The sequence below is a fragment of the Cryptotermes secundus genome, unplaced genomic scaffold (genome assembly GCF_002891405.2).
Source record: "Cryptotermes secundus unplaced genomic scaffold, Csec_1.0 scaffold333, whole genome shotgun sequence".
Lineage (NCBI taxonomy): Eukaryota > Metazoa > Arthropoda > Insecta > Blattodea > Kalotermitidae > Cryptotermes > Cryptotermes secundus.
The window spans coordinates 34,176-48,002 of record NW_019742965.1 but is presented as its reverse complement, the minus strand read 5'-3'; the positions used below and the strand labels follow the sequence as shown (position 1 = coordinate 48,002).

Here is a 13,827-nt window from a genome sequence, read left to right as displayed (position 1 = left end):
GTACGGCCCATATAGAAAACACAGCGTCCAACATTTCTTCTATCGTTGCTTGTGCTTTCTTTTCCTCCGGAACGTGTTTACCAAAGCGCTGCCTATCAACTGTATAGGAACGTATTTAGCGAACTGTTGCTTAGAAACGGCCGTATTTTCTGGCACCACTTTTCCGGCTTTCAGGCGTCGTGTCCCTTTGCATTCAGAAGTTGATGGTGGGAGGGAACAAACGGCCAAACACATATACAGCAAGGTGATCCCATAAGCCTATTTTATGTTTCAAATAAGGAAGATAGGCTAAACGCCGTACGAACATGTTGTTAGGCAAATTTTAATACAAAAGTAGGTAGGGAAGACATTTTCAAACCAAACAGTTGGGAATGAGAGTTAATACCTACTCCAATGTCTAAGTTTTCCAAAGCCGCGAACCTATTTGAGACTTCAACATGATACTGCTCTTTGGCCTCTGCTTAGTTTTATTTTTTGAGATCGAACCCCTCCATATAACTCCGTACGTTTTTTATCTGCTCGTTGCCAATTTCACCCTAACTTTGGCACCACCAGATAATGGCCAGTAACACAACCGTCTCCCCCGAAATATTGGACAGAGTGGGCTTGAATTCCGTCTCCTGTCTATCAAAATATGTCAATTTGATTGCCAGTTTTTACATCAGGAAATTTCCAAGTAAATTCATGACTGTTATGATGTGGAAACATTGTACTTTTGATAATCGGATTTTTGGACTTGGCCAAGTTTACCACTCTAACTCCATTGTCATTAGCAATGTCGTGTAAATTCTCATTCCCAACTGTTGGTTTGAAAATATCTTCCCTACCTATTTTGTCATTCAAATCTCGTAACAAATTTTTATACGAGCCATGGTAGCGCATTCGGTATTGAGATTCCCTACTCAGTGGACAACCGAGGGGTCGGAGTTCGAGTCCTAGCAGGGTCAGAATTTTCACTTTTCCATATAGTGCAGAAAGTCTCTGGGGCCCACCCAACTTACTATCCAATGGGTACCGGGGTCTCTTTCCTCGGGGGTAAAACAGTAGGGGCTTGAAGCTCACCGCTCACCTCGGCACTATCTGGACTATCTGACGTGATTCTTTTATTTAAAAAGAAAAACCCATATGTAATTCGTAATTCTCATTTCCTTTTCGATAGAAAAATATATATTCGCCTGTTGGTTCGGTGCCGTCCCTGTCCCATCTGACCTCTAAATCTAACTCATACTTTCATCACTATATTACTGTCCTTTTGGATTTTTGTACTTGGTGGACGGTTGAATGGTTTCTGCATCTTGCCAATAGTTTGTAGTAGCTTATAACAAGAGCATCGATGAAACTCAGCTGGATCAGTGTTTAGTGAGGAAAATTAACTTATTTCGTTTAAATACATTATCATGGACACGATAGAGTGATTGGTATTACTCAGTAGCAGGACATAACTGCCGACTGAAACATTCAGTTTCTGTTAAGGCCCAGTTCACTCTATACATGGCATGGACAGGGAACAGACCATCAGCAGACCTCAAAATGTTGTCAGACGTTAAAATTAAATGTGAAATTACCATCCAAATATGTGCAATTTATTTCCTTTTGCGTGATAAAATGTTTTGGTCATAATTGATCACCTTCAGGGAGAGACCAAATATTAATGGTAAATTTACAATGTGTACAATAGCTTATATAACTTCGAAGTAGCTCCAGTACATTATTTTTGGATTTATTGATTTCTGACCATACTGCATGACGAAGAAGAAATAAAAGCAACTTTCCTGAAATAGAAAGAATATCACTTATTCAGTGCAGACATTGTCATCTGCAGTTTTAATGAAGACTTCCAGAAAAATCGTTAATAGACTGTAGTGTATAGACCCGTTACTAGGTAGCGATCACGAAACAAACAGGTTTCCCCTTCAATGAATTCACGCGCAAGAAAGAGGAACTTTTGGAAACTCTTGTTTTCTGCGCTGTCCGTGCCGAGATGTTATGAGGAGGACAATTGGAGCAAGAGTTTAGAGTTCTTAGGGAGTATGTGAAGAGAAGACTTAGTAGGTGCAGTTAATAGCCAGCAGGCACCGAAGTGAGCACGGAAGCTGAAGAATTTCCACTGTTAGAAGTCGTTACTGAGGCCTGAAAGTGTGTGGTGGCAATGGGTGAGGAACGGGGATCCACCACTAGTAGTTAATAGTGAGGGAAACTACCATCTATCTTCAGTACCCGGTTAGTATACAGGAATGAATTGGTGCAGTTCAATGAAAGCCTTGTATCTATCAGAAGCATTTTTACTGTTCTGAATATCTAATTGTCCTTTATGTACATTTATCTCACATACACAGGCCCATCTGTGGTTGAAAAGCTAACCAAACTACAAACGTACTGCAGGCTGAGAAATTATTAAATAATTTTCAAGAAAAATATACCTGTATTGTATTGGAGCGTCATGTTATGTATCATCATAGGTGTGGAGCCTCCGACAACACAATATATCGGTACTATGCAACACCAACATCAATTTTAACAAAAGTTGTTTAACACAAAATATCGTCCCTAAATATGCAAATCCGAACATAAAACAAAGCACCACAACTAACAGAAGAAACAACACGAACATTTCGAATAAAACAAGAAACAATATTTCTATATAAAAATAAACAAAAATTCAAATAACCGATAATTTAATCAATAGGCAAGTATATTTACGTAATTTCCCCCAAAGTAGTCTCCACCTTATGATGGAGTGGGCTTGCGTGACTCTGTGACCTGGAGAGCTATGCTGGCGGTAGTTTAGCTACTGGCAGTCACCCATGCTGGAAAGGTCAAAGGGTAGAGTCCAGACTAAGATAGGTACCCTGGTCCTCCAGGTTGGGTGTTGGGCATAAGGCTAACAACCTCATCCTGTAAAGAGAATTTTGTTCAGAAACCTAACAACCAGCCTCGGGTAATCATCCGTGGGTCCATTCCTATGGCAGCACGCATTGGTTGTAGAGGAGGCCAAGGCTCACGCAGGGCTGTAGCACCGAGTGGTAGGTAGGTGGGTATATTTACGTAATAAAAACAATACAAATATAGAAATTTTTAGAGAAAATTCATACAATTAAACACAACAAATAACAACTATCATGACAGCATTTCTCATTTGAAATATTTATTCATATTCTGATTGAACTTAACGAGGATGCTGTAAGCTGCTCTTTTTTAAAGATAACGGTCTTCTGAGATGTGACACCGTATGGTCTGTTAGAAGTTCACTGAAGCTTCGGATGGACGTAACGCCTCCATCTTCAGGATCGAAGTGAAAGCCAAGCAAGTGACCAGCAAGCTTCTTGTTGATTCGTTTCGTGGTTTACTCGTCACCTCTGAGGCTGGAAGCAGTATGTTCCCGACTATACGGCATCACATCCCAGAAGGTAACACTCTTCATAGCTACTGCTGTGAAAACCTCCAATTAAACGCGATTTTTGCACGAAGTACGTACAGAGATTGTATATGGAAGTCAGGGCGTGTCTATCTATCCGTTCCCATATTCCATACTGAAAACTATTGAACGGATTTAAATTAAATTAGGCAGTGGTGGCCTATAACAATTTGGTCCAATTTGATTCTGCTGCGTATCATTTCAATCCGTTTTGAAAAGTCTGTGCATAACGTAAGATATAAGAATTCATTAATGTGTATAACTGCAACACATTTCGATATGATGTATTCAGAAAAAATCAAGAACTTCTGAGTGCGTACAATCTATTTGTATCATGTGATGAGTTGCGCAACAATATATTTCTGCCTCTAGTGATGAACGTCAAAGGTCAATTCAGTACGCAAAATTGCAAAGGACGTATTTAAGAGATCGTGTACGCCTACTCGAAGCTGAACTACGTCCCTCCACTCTCGTTTCATCACTTGAATATCCATCCATAATTATGTCTATGACTAAGCTCTGCAGAATCAGGCATAGAGAATAACCTGGGTCTGACTGCAAAGTCAATAGGTGTGGTCATAATAATTCACGAAGACAGAGGTTACAGCGATAGAATGACATATTTCTTATGAGAGTTCTACCCACGCCCGTAACTGTTGTTCCCCACACAGAGTACGATCTTTGATTAGGTTTTTATGTTCAGCGAAATATCTATCAAAATATGAATGAGAGAAAATATTAATTAGAGAAGGAAGAATTGAACACAACCGATGAAGCCCCCGTTCTGTGACGCATGCGCGGGAACAGTTAGAAGCGTTTGGAGGGTTCTGAGCGTTCTGAGAGGTGGAAAGCTGGGGTGTTGCTTCCAGTAGAGACCTGGGACCGAATACAAGAAGAACGATAGAGGAAGTTAGTGTCACTTCTGGAACAAGGACGGCTGTTTAGCTGTCTCGACGCGAGGGATATCCTAAAGCACTCACCATTTACTGCTGGCTTTCCACCTCCGCTCCGACGGCACGGCCTTCTTATGTCATGCCCGGAGGAGGGAAAAAAGGTAACCAATCTACAATCCCAAAATTATATCTTATAATTGTAATTCTTCGTCTAATTCTGATAGGGTAATAACACGAGGAAGGATGAGGTTGGCAGAGGAAAGAGGAAACAGAAAATTATAAAAATATGTTGGCCGGAAAACCTGACGGTAGATTTGAGAGTATAAGAGATGATCATGCCCATATCGATCTCGGGGGAAATATGATTTAATGGTGTGCACTGGATTCACTCACACGTGATGAATGAGTGGGTTCTGTAGACAAAATAATGAAAGTTTGTGTACATAAAAGCGGCGATTTTTTGATCAGCTGAGTAATTATTTTAACAGTTCAAGGAAACCATTGTACAATGGAGTCTGTTACTTAGGCTGTATGTTTGGACCTAACTTAATGTTATGAGGGCAATAAATTGATGAATATAAGTGAGCAGGACGTATAACAGGCATGAGACACCAAGAATAGCATGTAGAATTAGGAATGGAACTTCACTTGGTTCATCCTGGTCACTCCCACTAGTAGTTGTACGTAAGATTTTTAACCACCGGTCAGTGTGATTGATAAAACTTGTTTCTTAATTTTTCATTCTTTACATGTTTCGGTCAAAACGACCATCTTCAGAAGTATTACAAACACAGCGTATCCTGAATAACTGGACCACGACACCAAAGAGTCCTGATCATCAGATAACGGAACCACTCTGTGCAACATATTCATCTTCCATTAATTTTTTTTAATTCGCTTAGTGGGGGGGTGGAGTCCAGCTGGGTCCACTCGGTACGGCGGCCACTGATTGGCCTATTGTAACTTGCCCCGGGTGATTATGATGATGGAGAATTTGGTGGAATGAATATTGGCAGGGGAAACCGAAGTACTCAGAGAAAACCTGCCCCAGCGCCACTTTGTCCACCACAAATCCCACTTGACCAGACCCGAGATCGAACCCGGGCCGCCGCCGTGGAAAGCCAGCGACTAACCGCTTGAGCTGTTGCGCGGCCCATCTTCCATTAAGGAGAAGAAGTATAACGACACGAACCAAATTGGTTCTAGATTAAAACAAATATTGAACACTACTTTTTAAACAGAATAATTGTAATAATTTTAGATTTTATAACAAATCAATGTACATCTTAGTATTAGTTATATCTATGACATGGTAATAATACTTCTTTTGGCTTGTTTTGGACTTCATCCATCGTCTGGTATGTAAAAGACAAAAGACCACGACGTTTCGGAGGCTGGATCTGTCTCCGTCTTCAGGTGGGTAGGGCAGGATAAACCTACTCAGTTGGGCCCGTTAGAAAGAGCTAGTCTCAATCACTAGACGATGGATAAAGTCCAAAACAAGCCAAAAGAAGTACGGTATACACCACCGTCAGAATCCTTTCAAGTCTATGGTAATAGTAGTTTCCATATGTGTTGATAATATCCTTTTGAAGATGGTCGTTTTGACCGAAACACGTGAAGGATGAAAAATTAAAAACACTACTTTTATCAATCACAATTGAGGGTAGTTAAAAGTTTGGAACCTTTTCTGGAAATAAACCTCTCAGGAAGACAAAGAAGTAGATGAGAGAATAGTAATAAACCTTATGTTAGATCGTGATTATGTGAACTGGATTGACCTAGTTAGAGGCAAAGTCCAATTTTGTGTTTCTGTTATCAAGAAGACGAGTATAAAATATAAATAATTAGAATAAATATAAAAATCTCACAGATGACAACTGTTATCCCAAACCCCTAACTATGCAGTGAACACTGCTTCCACTTATATGTTAGTCATTATTGACGAATTGGCTAAGTCAAGAACGGAATATTGAAGAGGGAGATACTGTTGTTTCTTTCTTTCTTTATTTCTCAGTTTAACTGCTCTGTATCAGCTACACAGAATATGTAGGATGATTCAAACTCTTCTGACCAAATTTTAGGATGTTGTTTGGAATATAAAATGTAAATAATTGTCGCTCAATTCGTCATCTTGTCGAGTTAAGACATTTCGCCACAAATATAAATCACTCCGTCCAATGTGACCTGTAAGATTTTTACTACATGAAAACTTAACACCCTTACATGTTTCGGTCTCTGTGGACCATCTTCAGAGGGCAAACATCACTACAAATAGGAAACCACCATCACATAAGTTGTTTAGACCTAAAGTACGTACACTTATATGCTACAGTACATAATATACAAAATAGAACATTTCACAAACACAGCAGTTTCCTGGGAATGTAAAGTTTTTTAAAAAATTGTATAAAATTACGTACTTTACGTCTAAACAACTTATGTGATGGTGGTTTCCTATTTGTAGTGATGTTTGCCCTCTGAAGATGGTCCACAGAGACCGAAACATGTAAGGGTGTTAAGTTTTCATGTAGTAAAAAACTTACAGGTCACATTGGACGGAGTGATTTATATTTGTAATTGTTAGTGTGACGGACCAGAATGAAACAAATCAAACATTTCGCCACATTTTAAGACAAGTAACTAGTCATATATATATTCAGTTATTTGCATTTAGCATCTTTATTTGTTGCTTTAATTACAGTGAATGAAACGTAAAGATTCCGAATTTATTACATCTTTCAAGTCTGCTTTCTCATTGCAATTAACACAAGTATTTGATCATAATGAGGACTCACACACAGTTCCGCCTCTTCTTCACAATAACTGCTCAAGACTTCCTGATCCAAATTCCAAGCACTTCACAGCAACACTGAATGGTGTTCCTGACAAGAACAAGTTGTCTGGATTGGTCTTTAATAAATGCGGCAGCTACCAGGACGCGTCAGATTGGTCGCCTCATTCTTGTACTTCCGTAGCTTAAATGTTTTCTTTCATGTACCCCAATAAGAAAATAATCGAGTGGATTCAGATCAAGAAAACGTGGATGTTAGACGATTGGAGCCTCACTGCCAATCCATGTGTCACAAAATATTTTCCCAGTTGTCATGTTCAAATTACAGGCGTTCGCAAAAGTTAAGGGGTACTTTCCCAATATATAGGCTAGTGTTCTTTAAAGAAAACCTAGTTACAGGATTCCACCGAGAAGACTCGCAGCCGGGTATAATCATTAGATAAACATGTATGATTCCGGGGCAAATGTTGACGCCATTTTTTTTTTCCTGAAATGAAGGACTTCGGGTAGCATAAGAATCCTCCAATGTCCTTGCATATAGGTTGTGACAACAGTTCTTTGTACTTCGTGTGAATGATGCCTCATCTATCCGCAATAGATGGCACAGAAAGTCAGGTTCATCTACAGTCCTGTGTAAGAGCCATGAACAGGACTGCAGACGAAGGTTACTGTCTCCCGACTCCAGCCCTTGTACAAGTTGTGCACGAAAGGGTTAAGACAGATCCTCATACAGAGTACGCCAAATTCCACTCTGCAGAAGGGCTGCTCCATATGCGACCAGTCGAGTACTAGTCAATGACTATTAACATGTTCAGCACATAACACTTTCTCTTCATTCTGCATACACATCACGTCCGCCGCTGGCAATGCGTGCTGCTGGCAAGAATGCGCCTGTTTCCATCAGAAAGATGTGTACTGCAGCAGACACTTGTCTGTTGGGTTGCTTCCGGTCTGATTATCGACGTTGATACACCATCGATGCACCTCTGCGATTTAAATCACACAAGAAATACACGAATACGTACCAGCGTATAGGTAAATATTTGTCTGATAAATTTCCTAACCAGAATGATTTAAGACAAGGAGATGCTTTATCGCCACTGCTTTTCAACGTTGCTTTAGAATATGCCATTAGGAAGGTCCAGGAAAACCAGGTGGGACTGAAATTAACCGGGGCATATCATCTGTTGGCCTATGCCAATGATGTGAATCTACTGGGTGATAATATAGATACCATAAAGAAAACATACAAACTTTAATTGACACAAGTAAAGAGGTTGGTCTAGAAGTAAAAACAGAGAAAACCAAGTATATGTTGCTGCCTCGTCACCAAAATGCAGGACAAAATCATGACATAACGATAGAAAACAGATGTTTTGAAAACGTGGCACAGTTAAGATATTCGGCAACGACGATAACAAATTAAAACCTGATTCAGGAGGAAATTAAGAGGAGATTGAACTCGGGTAATGCTTGCTACCATTCAGTCAAGAACCTTTTGGCTTCCCGTGTGCTGTACAAAAACATAAAAATTAGAATATACAAAACTATCATTTTGCCGCTGGTACTGTAAGGGTGTGAAATTTGGTCTCTGGCATTAAAGGAGGAACATAGACTGAGGGTGTTTGAGAACAGGGTGTTGAGGAGAATATTTGGACCGAAGAGGGATGAAGTGACAGGACGTTGGAGAAAAGTACATAATGAGGAGCTTCATAACTTGTACTCTTCTCCAAGTAGCATATAGCACGAATGGGGTAGAAAAGGAATGCATATAGTACATTGGTTGGAAAGCCAGAAGGAAAGAGACCACTGGGAAGACCAAGGCGTAGGTGGGTGGACAATATTAGAATAGATCTTAGAGCGCTAGGATGGGATGGGATGGATTGGATTGATCTGGCTCAGGATAGGGACCAGTGGAGAGCTCTTGTGAACACGGTAATGTAATTTCGGGTTCCATAAAATGCTGGGAAATTCTTAAGTAGCTGCAGATTTGGCTTCTCAAGAAGGGCTCAGCTCCATGAGTAAGTAAGTATTATAATACAGACGAATAAAGAAGAGACTTAAATATATAAAATTAGCAAAGGCGGATTACATATGAATGACACATACATTGATACATATAATCCGACATTTGAAACACTTCTAGACCAGATTTAATGCTAAATTCTTATACAGCTACTTGTTCTCTTTATTGCTTTTGTATTTTCGTCCAGAGGAATGCTAGTGTGTCCCATTCAGTTCGAGTCCCTTTTAGTTTCTGCTTGTTTCGTGCCATTACGTAAAGGAACTATATTATCAATTAAGGACGAAAATTCAGACTATTGGTATTTCTGCCGTAGCCGTGTTTCCAACGCTTGCTCTACACGACCACGAGAAGGGGCGAGTGACGGCCAATGAACAGGACAGACAGAAGAAATTCCACCAATCGAGAGGTTCGTTAAATTAGTATCACATTCTTTCTTACCCGTCTGCCTGTACCATTCCTCCTTTGTGATGGCTCCAACTGTATCAGACTTTCTTCCTGTCCGGAATGGTATGTCTGTTGATTTGTTTAACGATGTTTTGCCATCTGAACAGCTTATGATGACTGTGAACAGTTGGGATGGAGTTCGTGATTCGTTTCGAATACTACCCCACTAATTGCCTGAAAAATCTGAGGAAAATCATGAATAATGTCAGTGAGAATGGCCATTCTAACAGCCGAATTCGCATTCGGGATCCCTTGAACGCGAAGTAGGGGTTATAAACGCCATATTACGACTTTCGCTTGCACTCCCACATACGTGACACCTATAGAATTTGCAAAAAGACAGGTTCTTGAACCAACTTGTGGCACCCACTTTCGCACAGACGCAGACACGAGTACACTTGGTCGTCGACTTACGACCTATGGAACTTAACGACCGGCCGCATTTACGACCTCAAAAAAATGAACAAAAAGTTGATTAAAATGTAAAAGTTTTTAAAAATAAATTATAACGATGATAAAAAGATTAGAATGGTTAAAAATACTGTTAATAAATATATGACCGACATACGACCAGATCGACTTACGACCTGTCAGTCAGAACGGAAGTCGGTCGTAAGTCGACGAACAAGTGTATATTAGAGAGATCAATAAGAATTATAAATTAATTGTGGTGATCTGTTTAATTGCAGAGTGTCTGTCAGGATAGATTTCCAATACCAAAATTATTCGCACAACTCCGAATATCTGTAATGCAAGAAGTAGTTCATGGGGTATATTTAGATAATTTTGTGACCTCTCTTCTGTCAAATTCACGAGCCTCACTCATTAGCTAGTTACTACTGTGGAACTTCATCGTAGTAGTTAAATGGGATATTTCGTGTGGCAGACATATTGGTCTCATTCTATAAAAGAAAATCTTACTGCATATTTTTCTCATGTATATTATGATACAGAATATCCGCACCAAATTTTGAACATTGCGCTGGTGTTTCTCCCACATCAGAAGTTCAAACGGTCGTAATTTTCGGTATTAATAATATGGTATATAGAAATTAAGCCGGTCACGGTAGCCGAGCCGTCTAAGGCGTGTACTGTCTTCGCTCGCTTGGAAACCGGGATCGTGGGTTCGAATCCCACTAAGGGCATGGATGTTTAGTTTGTGTGTGCGTTTTTCTGTGTTTGTGTACAGGTAGAGGCCTTGCGACGAGCTGATCACCCGCCCAAGGAGTCCTACCGAATGTGTAAGATCTACCAAGACCGAAGTGAACAGAGAAGTTCATGGAGGTAGGCCTAGGCCCACTGGGGCTGTAGTGCCAGGGGGGGGGGTAGCAGGCATATTAATGTATGTATATAGAATGTGCTGTAAGTCGAGCAGACGCCAGTCAGATGAGAGGGCAAGTGTAGGAGTTTGCACTGCACTTCTGATGGCTCACGCCCACACCGCAATCAAAGTGGCTTTAGTAAAACCGTATTTACCAAGCCGCAGTATGCATTTCTTCTTTCCTTCATCTGAATTACATGTCCAGCATAATTCGTACTGCCGTCATGTTAATACTGTTGCTGATGAACATCTAAAAGTAAGAAAATAAGGATTGTATCCAATAGTAGGATTATATCACCAAATCGCTAACAAGGTAACTCTGTTACTGGGTCACAATAAGAGAAATAAAACCCATTGTTTTCAGGTAAGGGTCTGCCGATACATTCTTAGATTACGCCAGGTTACGTTAAAATACTAAAAAAACTTCTATAGAAGGCCCGTTAATTCACTCCGGTTAAAATGTTGTATTTCTATACAGATGTAAAATGTGATTCAAGATAGGTATCTTGTAAACTTAGTTCCTGACTATCCTTCATATTTGGGCCGCACCATAGCTCAAGTGGTTAGTCGCTGGCTTCCCACCGCGGCGGCCAGGGGTTCGATCCCGGATCTGGTCAAGTGGGACTTGTGGTGAACAAAGTGGTGTTGGGGCAGGTTTTCTCCGAGTACTTCGGTTTCCCCTGCCAATCTTCATTCCACCAACTGCTCCACAATCACCCTCACCTATCATCTGGGGCTGGTACAATAGGCCAGAAGTGGCCGCAGTACAAGGGACTTAGTCCCACCCCACTAGCAATAAAAAGAAATAAAAAAAACATCCTTCATATTTGTCTTAAAAGAGTAGTTACTGCGCAAATAATTTGCAAAATTTTAGGAAATTCTTTATACAGTAAAAAAAAGGTAAAGTTATCCATGTCTTTGACAAATTAAACATTATGCTATGAAGACGCATGGGATGTGAATGTATACGCCAACGCATTCTTCACCTCGGCTCTAGTTGTAGACAAATGGCCGCTTTAATCCCTGGGGAAGAGCCCCCAGTACCGATAGGATAAGAGGCTAGGTGACCCCAGAACCGGTCTGAATGACGTGGAGTGTAGGCTCCCAGTTCTTAATTTGTATACGGGGCGTCTAGAACACGGGATTGACATCGAATTAGGCTATTTTGAAGTGTTCTTCTAGGGCCGGACAGCCGGACGATAACAATGGTGTATCTAAGAAAAACTGTTATGGAGCTATCAGTAATTTACATTTTCACTAATTTAACGCAAATTATAAGGAACCGAAAGAAGGCAAAAGTAACATCGTTAATAATTAATTCTGACACGATATTCTGAACTCTGACTGATGTTCTCAATGTACTGAAACACGTATTGCTGTAGGTATAGTAAACATGCGTGCTTTGGACCCCAAAATTGGCGTTTCTTTAAACATGTCTTTTGGACGCGTGAATGATGACTTGGCAAAGAAACTGGAAGGAAAAAGTCGCGACCCATATTAAGATTCTACACAAGTACCTGTCGAGACTGGATCTACGCCTCACTTACCCTAATACTTAATGCATATCCTGAGCTCAGAAAGACATTGTGGCGTGAAGCTAACCACTCACAACCATCTAGAGTAGAGAATAAGATAGTAATGAGGTTTATTTTCTCTCCTCTTATAGATCTCTATGATTTGGTATATGGGCCCAGGAACAAGTTGGCTTTGTGCCGTCACTTGCTTGGGACGGATGAGAAAATTTACGGACGGGGGCACGCGGTAGCGTATTTGGTTGAGGCATTATGCTACAAGCCGGAAGGTCGCGGGTTCGAGTCCCGATGAGGTGATTTTTTTTTCAATTGACCTAACCCTTTCAGCCGCAGTATGGCCCTGGGGTCAACTCAGCCTCTAACAGAAATATGAGTACCAGGAATCTTCCTGGGGGATAAAGGGCGGACGGCGCGTAAAGCTGACAACCTTACCGCCATCTGTGAGCCGATTGTCTAGAAAATGTGGGACCCTCAACGTCTCACAACCCTATGGGCCTCCATGGTCTGTTACAGGAATAGCTTCACCTTCTTTACTCATTGAGGACAGCAGGTTAACAGGCGACGAATCGAACCCAGGAACTTCCTAGATTGAAGCTGGAGGTCTAATTACTCAGCCGTGAAATTCGGTGATGGGAATCAGGAAACTTACAGGGAGAAACAACGTTAAGATATAATCACCTGCCGTTGGGTCGGATGCTGCATTAACTGTAGCGACTTGCAACGGCTGCCTCAGCTCCAGGATTCGAGTGCACGTATTGATCTGATGAAAGCGCCCTCTAGCTGAGCCCGGGGGTTGTCGTAACGTCCATTTCGTATCCGAAATCTTGTTTCGGTACCACACCATTTTGCCACGCTTTGCCTGTTCATAACATCTTCGTTGTAACCAGAAACAAGTTGGCCATGAATTTCAGCAACAGTTTCTCCCTTCGCGTGAAGAAATCGAATTACTGCACGAACCTCACATTTGGCGGAATTTTGAATAGACATGGCAATTTTAAACACACACTGCGAGCACACCGTTGCCGTGACTGTGGCCGGTAAACTCTGCCCTGTCATACGGTTCCTATCTCACATGGCAGCACCGCCATTTCTGGGGAGGGGTATCCCCTTGCATTTTTACTGGACTTCTATATTCACTTTCCGAATATCCGTCGTACACATAGCCATCGTTTTAAATTTGATTCTTTTATCGCCTTACCTGTCTTCTAAGTGGTCGCTTCCAAGAGGTTTCCAAATCGAAATACTATATCATTTCCTGTTTTCCCCATCTGTAATACACGACCATTCCATCTCAATCTCAATATTTCTCAATTCTTACACTACTATATGACCCATATAAGAGATATTACTTATTTTTCTTTCTGGGATTTATTTTTTCGAAGCTGTCAGTATCACAGTCTAC

At 40.9% G+C, this 13,827-nt stretch overlaps 1 long non-coding RNA gene across 1 annotated transcript in view; it reads left to right on the top strand.

The window, feature by feature from the left end:
- Positions 1-4,266: 4,266 nt before the first annotated feature.
- Positions 4,267-13,827, top strand: part of LOC111873437 — a 29,428-nt gene continuing 19,867 nt past the window's right edge. Inside the window, exons 1-2 of the long non-coding RNA XR_002844387.2 lie at positions 4,267-4,469; positions 9,442-9,534. This is a non-coding gene — a long non-coding RNA (uncharacterized LOC111873437). The remainder of the gene's footprint in view (positions 4,470-9,441; positions 9,535-13,827) is intronic.